Source organism: Dama dama, chromosome 20, assembly GCF_033118175.1.
Source record: "Dama dama isolate Ldn47 chromosome 20, ASM3311817v1, whole genome shotgun sequence".
In the NCBI taxonomy this organism is placed as follows: Eukaryota; Metazoa; Chordata; class Mammalia; order Artiodactyla; family Cervidae; genus Dama; species Dama dama.
This window is the reverse complement of record NC_083700.1, coordinates 58,130,967-58,138,625: the sequence shown is the minus strand read 5'-3', so window position 1 is coordinate 58,138,625 and position 7,659 is coordinate 58,130,967. Positions and strand designations below refer to the sequence as shown.

General features: G+C 45.9%; 1 pseudogene; it reads left to right on the top strand.

Moving 5' to 3' along the window:
• The first annotated feature begins 960 nt into the window (after positions 1-960).
• Positions 961-2,357, top strand: LOC133040294 (endogenous retrovirus group PABLB member 1 Env polyprotein-like; annotated as a pseudogene).
• The last annotated feature ends 5,302 nt before the right edge of the window (positions 2,358-7,659 follow it).

The window sequence follows — 7,659 nt, the reverse complement described above, 5'->3', positions numbered from 1 at the left end:
AAGTACCCCGGTGCCTGCTTAGGGAGATAGTTTCCAGATTTGGATTTCCTATCAGCATTGGATCGGACAATGGCCCAGCTTTCGTAGCTGATTTAGTACAACAAGTAAGCAAAACTTTAAACATCTAGTGGAAATTACATACAGCATATAGACCCCAGAGTTCTGGGATGGTGGAAGGAACCAACCTTCCACTCTCCAAGTGGATCCTGGAGACTGACTGCTCCTGAGTGGACTTGCCTCAGATGGTTCTGCTTAGACTCAGGATGACCCTACGGTGCCATGGCTATTCTCCATACAAGATTGTGTATGGGAGGCTCCCTCCTATAATAAAACAGGTGTCAACAAATTTGCCTCAGGTAAGGGGAGATGATATTTCACAGCAGATGTAACAACTGGGTAAGGTAATAAATCAGGTAACTAAGTTTGTACAAGAAAGGGTGCCATTCCCCCTTGGGGAACAGATTCATGAATTTGTGCCTGGGGATCAGGTGTGGGTCAAGGACTGGAAACACAACTCCTTGGCCCCACATTGGAAGGGTCCATATACTGTTGTTCTAACCATCCCTACAGCAGTTGGGACTTCCCTGGTGGCTCAGAGGGTAAAAAGCATCTACCTACAATGTGTGAGACCCGGGTTCAATCCCTGGGTTGGGAAGATCCCCTGGAGAAGGAAATGGCAACCCACTCCAGTATTCTTGCCTGGAAAATCCCATGGACGGAGGAGCCTGGTGGGCTACAGTCCATGGGGTCGCAAAGAGTCAGAGACATCTGAGCCACTTCACTCACTTCACTCACAGCAATTAAAGTTGCAGGTGTCACTCCCTGGATCCGCCACATGAGAACATACCATGCAGACCCAGGAAAGCCGAGTGGACTGCGCAGAGGGACCCCACTGATTCTCAAGAGACTAAGATCATCCTTAGAAGAAGGAAAAGAAGATCCTGGATGAGCCCCTTCAGGATGAAGCCACATAATCAACTCCTGCTGCATGGCCTCATCAACGTGATTTTGAATTTAACTTCTGTTTCAACTCAGGACAATGTTTTCATTTCACGGGCACATTCCTACGTGGACTTCCACAACACCTTCAGCTGCTGGGTATGTGGGGCTATGCCTCTGTGATGGATGGGCTTCCTTGGTGTTCTTTTCTGGGACGACAAAAAGAGACTTTCCTTTCTCTTGTCAATCATAATTTCTCCCTGCTCTCTTGGTATAAGCCAGACCTACAGTCAATAGACTCAGGCCATGGGGTTACATTTGATGTAAACACCAGTTTCATAGGAGTAATAAAAGCCTATACCTCATATTTAAAGGACAAAGGAAAAAAGCTCCTTGACGGGCAAGAGAGGACAGGCCTCTAGGTATGTTGAACAATTCTACCAAGTCTGGGATGAATATTTCTGGATGACCCCAGAAAGGGGTCAATTAATTACTCCCACTGCTATATGCTGGGAACAAAAAGAACAAAGGATAGGGTTCGGCGACCTCTGTTAGACCCAAAAGAACTAAAATATATGGGGTACCTATCCCCTAAACAATGTAAATGAACATTCAAGGTCACATACCACCCCAACCGGTCCATCCGTTGGCCAGGCTCTGATTGGAAATATAACCCTGGAATCCATTGGATGGCGCCCAATGGGACCCAATGGCTTTGTGGGCTTAACCTTTGGCCTTGGTTACCAATCGGCTGGGTAGGCCGCCGCACACTGGGATTCACTTTTGCCCGTGGCAGCATAAAGCCTAACCTATAACAAGCCCTGGTAAATCTACCTTATTTACATGCTAGGTGGACAAGGTCTGTGTTTCAATTGTATGAATATATTGCTGCCTTATTCGTATCTTCTATAGGGACAACAGATATTATGATTAAAGTAGAGGCCTTGACTAATTTCCTAAAACAGGCCCTCCTAGATAGTGATAAAGCCATCTAAGCCTTAAATGAGGAACAAATCCAAAGGAAAAAAGCGGTAATTCAAAACAGAATGGCTTTGGACATGCTCACAGCTGCTCAAGGAGGGACCTGTGCTATAATTAAGGTTAAATGTTGTGTATATATTCCTGATTTATCTGGCAATGTATCAGATGCTTTAGATGACATGAAAAGCCAGGTAAAAGCAATGTCAAATGAAAACATTCCTTTCTGGACTTTGGTCCTATCTTGGGTGATGGGTGATTGGCAGAAAACTGTATTTACCATTGTTACAGTTGCCTTGATAGTTCTGCTTTGTGGACCCTGCATTTTACAATGTATTATGAACTTTGTAACCCAAAGTTTGGTGTCGTTCTCCCAAATTGGTGGTCAGAGAGCCAGGGTACAATATATCCCTATGAGTGATGCTCATACTATGAGTTAAGAGCATCAAGAGGCGGGGAATGAAGGAGGAAACAGACAGAACAGGCTCCATCTTGAAGGCAGGACTCCACCTTGGGCCGGACCATGGACTTTGAGCTGTATGCCCAGTATTTGTGGAAACGACAAACCAACTGGAAAACAAGACCCCCCCTGGATGGAAGAGCCCCGGGGCTCGCACCTAGACTCTCCATCACCTAAAAGAAAGCCCTAATTATCTGTGTAACTGAATAGAATCATAAATTCTATTATGCTTATTGGGGTATGACCACAGGTCTATTGATAATCGTCCAGTGTTAACTACCTAGGCTTAAGGCATAGGAATCATGGGTTGACTTTGATTATATCTTTCTTTTCCTTTGTTCAGGCTAGTTTCAGAGAATTTTGGGGGGTGGGTTTGAGCACTTACACCTAGGGTATATAAGGTATACACAAATACTGGTCGGGGTCCTTGGCTAAGAGGAGACTGCCTTGGGCCCGCCAGTATAATAAACTGCACTCCACGATCTGCATTGTCCTTCTGAGTGAGTGTGTCTCCCGGAATGCGTGGCTACAACATTGGCAGGCAGACTCCTTAGCACTGCACCACTTGGGGAGCACCAGTGCACCAGTAACTGTGATCAGAAAGCTACAAACAGCTCCAGGTGCGAGTCTGGCTCTCCAGGTGCCCTGCTCCCAGCTCCACTTCTCTTTAGACCCTTGTCCTTCACCTTCCTGCCCCCACCCCCGACCCCACACACACATAGGATCTCACGCTTCTTCCAGAGAATGGGTTTGGACCACGTGTATGATGATCTGGATGGGCATGTCTCCCCAGTCACAAAATCGCATCTTCTCCCCCAGCCTCTCTCTACCCCCACCCCCCGCACTGCCCTGTTTCACAGTTAGCATTCAGCTCAGAGTGAAACGAGCTGGCACCCAGGAGACGGCTGCAGGCAGCACCTTCACACAACCTGGACGCCCACTCCTCAGCAGAAGGAACCCAGCAGTACCGTATGTCGGGGCTGCTAGCATTGCCAGCAGAAGAGGAGCTTTGTTCTTTTGTTGGGTTTGTTCTGAAAGGGAACATAAATAATCCACACCCACTACTCCTTCCCCAGCAGTCTGGGCAGAGCTCGCTGGCAGGCCTTGTGGTGGTTCTGAGTGGCCTGAATTGTTCCCCCAACATGGCTAGGGATGAGAGCTGGCCTTGGCTACCAGATGGATGAAGTCTGATGAATTGCCAACAGTAAATAGTTCTCCTCTTGCTTTTCTCATATTTAATCACCAGATGAGGTTTGTTTGTTTGTTTGTTTCAGAAACAATCCTGTTTCCCTGTAAAAATTCAGGATCTTTGTTTTCACACAGCCCAGAAAGCTTCTCACAAAGTCGACAGGAGTAATGGGTATTCCTACCTTCTGGGCCAACTGTGTGTGTTGGGGAGGGGAGAAGGAGGGGGGAGTCCATGGGGATGGCGGAGGGCCACTGTCTGAATGTACTCAGGGTGCTTCTGGAAATAGTGTCAAATGAGGGGCCCCAGGGGTCTGTTCTGCCTCAGCCAGCCAGGTTTGTTTCTCCTACAGAAATTCTGCATGCTTCTCAAAGTCACTCATTTCAAGCTGTAAAAAGCATCTGAAAGCTTGGAAAAGCAGCCCGGCCTTGCTCAATACCTCATCCAGCCTTAGTAATGCCAGCACATTGTCAATTCTCAACAATTTCTGTTGGATGAGTGAGTGAGTGAATGATTAGATGAATGGCTGCTATTTGGGTTAAATTTTGATAGCTTACAATGTGTTTTGGAAACAGATTTATGTGTGTGTGTGAGAGAGAGAGCAAGCTTGTGCATATGTATCCATAAAGGATCTAAGATAATCTAGCCAGGGTATTAAAAGTGCTTAATATTTATTGCTAGTCTCTATTTTCTGCTTTTTATATATTACTTTGGTTATTAGAAAAAGATTAGCTTCATTTTGAAAAGGAAACATGCATCACTAAATAAACAAAAATAATATCAATCATCACCATTATAGTAATTACAATTTACCAAGAAACTTTGCGTGTCAGACACTGTTCTGAGCATCTTCCATGCATGACAATGCTATTAAGTAGGAATTATTATTAACCCTTTTTACCGAAAGTAAACCTATGAATGCAAATGATCTGTGTTCCTAAAGAGTGTGCATAATGCAAAGATAAATGAACACAACATCCATTTTATAGCAATTTCCTGGCAGCAGTGTGTAACTGACTGAGACGCTGTATGCGAAGTAATGCGGTCTACGTAAATGGCGATGTCTGCTCTGCTGGGTGTGAGAGGAATCAAACAGATACGGGAGTTTCTGGCACTGGTCCTGGCCTTGGGCTGGATTTAATAAATGCTAGTTCTCTCCTTCAGCCTTCAGTACAGCCCCACCCCTGCCCCCAGCTTTCTCCTGGATCCTTCATGGGTGAATGGTAACATCCAGGCTTGAGCTGTAGCATCCAGAAACATCATCATCATCAATAATAAAATAACCAATTTGAGAGGGAGTAAGGACTTGCCCTGTGATGGATGTTTTGTAACTCTTCCCTCCTTCTGTCAGTCTGACTACTAACTCTGTCCCCTAGTTGTAGCCTGTATGGACTCCATCTGCCAGTACAGGACATCAACTGGATTTATGCAAACAACACGAGACAAGACTGTCCAGTCTTCTAGAGCTCTTGACATCATCCCCTAAAAATCATGTTCCATGCCACTGTAGTGTAAAATGGATTTTGTTTGGAAAAAAAAAAAAATGTTGTTCCTTTCAAAGTCAGTAATCTATATATGGCTGTCATCTCCATTAACAACTCTTTGCAGCGAGTTCATGGATCGTGCACCCAGTGAATAAGAGAGGCAGCTGTGACATTTTGTGGAAGATGGAAAGGTCAGGAGACCAAGTTAATCCTGACTCTGCCTCTCAGAAGCTGTGTGAAAGAGGACCTCGGCTGCTCACTGTAACACGACGAGGTTGGCTCTGTCCGGTTGCTTCCAGCTATAAAATTTCAAGAGTCTGAGCTAACAAAGCCCCTGGAGACAAAAGGACAGCAGACTTTTCCCTTTAAGCAGGGGCATATGGTGAGTGTACTCCCCATAGACTTGTTAAGCCCAAGTTCTGAAACCATGGACAGATCTGCATATTATTGACAATGGCCTTCTTTGAAGGGATGAGAGTGAAGTGGGTTTTGTGGGAATGAAGGAGAGAAGGCTTTCTCTTGAAGTGGAAGGAGATTAGAGAAAGGCGTCTGGAAAAAAGCTTTCCTGCTTAGAAAATATCGAAATCTGCTCACCAGGGCAGGACATGCAGTGCACGTATGCTCAATCACTCAGCGTGTCCAACTCTTTGTGACCCCGTGGACTGCAGCCCACCAACCTCCTCTGTCCATGGGATTCTCCAAACAAGAATACTGGAGTGGCTTGCCATTTCCTATTCCAGGAGATCTTCCCAACCCAGGGATCAAACCTGTGTCTCTTTCGTCTCCTGCATTGGCAGGTGGGTTATTTACTACTAGTGCCACCTGGGAAGCCTGGAACATGCAGTTTAGTTCAGTTCAGTCATTCAGTCAGGTCCGCTCTGCGACCCCATGGACTGCAGCATGCCAGACTTCCCTGTCCATCACCAGTTCCTGGAACTTGCTCAAACTCATGTCCATTGAGTCGGTGATGCCATCCAACCATCTCAACCTCTGTCGTCCCCTTCTCCTGCCTTCAATCTTTCCCAGCATCAGGGTCTTTTCCAATGAGTCAGTTCTTCAAATCAGGTGGCCAAGTATTGGAGTTTCAGTTTCAGCATCAGTCCTTCCAGTGGACATTCAGGACTGGAGAAGGGAATGGCAAACCACTTCAGTATTCTTGCCTTGAGAACCCCATGAATAGTAAGAAAAAGAACATGCAGTAGCCATATGTTTAATAATAATAAAAAAAAGGAACAGCGTGCAATGAGTTAGTTAGTTCAATGAACATTTGTGGGTAGCTGCTGTGGGTCAGGAATAGACTGATACTGGATATCAAGTGGGCTTCTCTTTGGTCCCTGCCCTCGGAGAGTTTCTGATCTAGTGATCAAGCCTCGAGCAGGGCAGGTCACTGGAGACCCCCAGACATTTGGAAGAATGGCAGCAGTGCAGAGACTCACATATTCAGCAGGTGTCATCTAGATCAGCAGTCCCTGACCTTTTTGGCACCAGGAACCAGTTTGGTGGAAGACAATTTTTTCATGGCCCCAAGGGATGCGAGCAGTGCAGAGCAGCTGTAAATACAGGTGAAGCTTCGCTTGCTGCTGTGTGGGCCAATTCCTAACTTGCCATGGACTGGCAGCGGTATGTGGCCCAGTGGTTAGGGACCCCAATCGATATCAATATAAGATCTTCAATCTAGCAATGAGCCAACCATAAGACTTTGACAGCCATCAGACTTTGGCATGGCAGAGAAGAAGGGAGAGGAAGGGACAACATCCTTCCCTTGAAGACGATTGACTTTTTTCTCTGGGCTCACGCCTGTGCAAACCTCCTGCCTGCTGCTAAAAAGGAAATCCTCCTAAAACATGGAGAGCCTTGGGTCACTCTTCACAAGCTGTCATCACCTCTCCAGTTGCTGCAGAAAACTCCTAGTGTGGCACTCAAGGTCCTTCACAGAATGACTGTCTTCCTGACCTCACCCCCCACATTCTGTTTCCTGGGGGTGTGCAGGAGTGCACTCGTTTCCTCGTGGCTCTTCATGATCTTGCCCCTTTCTGATGACCATCTACTCCCTCTTTTCCTTAGGGAGCCAACTCAAATATTATCTTTCCTGGGAAGATTTCCCCATCTTGCAAATTCACTCCATTTAGCGCAACAAAACCTCCATTGTATCCCTTTTCTCCCGGTGCCAAACACATTGCTCTAGATACATAGGCATTCTTGTGAGCAAAATCCTCAGAAACTGAAGGGTTTTGAATGAAATTGCTAATAGGGACACTAATTTGCAGACTGGATTTTCATCTTGCATGCCAAACCCTGTCCTCTGATGATGCAGAGAAGGATTTTAATGCAGCATTCTGATCTAGCAGGAAAAGTATGGTGGTTGATTAATGAAATCTGCCACTGTCACAGGAAGGGGCGGCAGCCAGCTTGCCATTTCCCCAGCATTTCACTGGAAGCTTCCAAAAGGCACATACTTTGTGTTGTTGTTAATATAATATAGTCCTGGCTGTTGATTTTTTTTTTTTTTTTGTCAGTATAATATGTTCTCAGTCATTACGAGCTAGTTTTTCAGCTGTCCATAGCCCTTCCAGTTGACTGTATCTGCATATGGCCCATAGATTCCTGGAGGC